Source organism: Juglans regia, chromosome 2 (assembly GCF_001411555.2).
Source record: "Juglans regia cultivar Chandler chromosome 2, Walnut 2.0, whole genome shotgun sequence".
Taxonomy (NCBI): domain Eukaryota; kingdom Viridiplantae; phylum Streptophyta; class Magnoliopsida; order Fagales; family Juglandaceae; genus Juglans; species Juglans regia.
Genome location: NC_049902.1, coordinates 18,247,120 through 18,247,855, shown reverse-complemented (window position 1 = coordinate 18,247,855; position 736 = coordinate 18,247,120). Strand labels below are relative to the sequence as shown.

General features: G+C 38.0%; 1 non-coding gene across 1 annotated transcript; it reads right to left on the bottom strand.

Moving 5' to 3' along the window:
- Positions 1–225: 225 nt before the first annotated feature.
- On the bottom strand, positions 226–332 carry LOC118347813. Its single transcript, XR_004800960.1, has one exon. It is a non-coding gene; the product is annotated as a small nucleolar RNA R71 (small nucleolar RNA).
- Positions 333–736: the final 404 nt, after the last annotated feature.

Sequence of the window (736 nt, the reverse complement as noted above, 5' to 3'; positions counted from 1 at the left end):
GTCACAAGAGGATCCTAATGTCCATAATGCAAATTTCTTAAAAATTTGTGATACTTTTAAATACAATGAAGTATAGATGACGCAATTCGATTGAAATTTTTTCCTTTCTCACTTAAGGATAAAGCAAAAGCTTGGTTAAACTTTTTGCCATCCGGCATGATCACCAGTTGGGAGGAGTTGGCACAAAAATTCTTAGCAAAATATTTTCCTCCAGCCAAAACAATGAAATTAAGGAATGATGTTACTACCTTCACCCAACTTGAAGGTGAATCATTATATGAGGCATGGAAGAGATACAAGGACTTATTGCGCAAGTGTTCGCATCACGACCTCCCAGCCTGGTTTCAAGTACAAACATTTTATAATGGTTTGGGACCCACAAATCGATCTATGGTTGATGCAGCTGCGAGAGGAGTATTAATGAGTAAGACCCATGAAGCCGCATATGAACTTTTGGAAGAGTTGGCGTCTAACAACTATCAGTGGGCTGTAGAGAGCAATGCCAAGGAAAGTGGCCAGTGTTGTTGAGCTTGAATCTATGTCCACAATTGTGGCCTAATTGGCAAATCTATCCAAACAACTAGGTAAGATGGACATTAATATTATTCAAACTAATGTATTTTATCATTATACATTGCTAACATCAGGAAATGGAATAATCGGGAATCTCGAGTAACTAGTCGAACTGTTGAAGTAGCTAAAGTGGTGATAAATCCTGTCAGCAAAATAGGTCCTA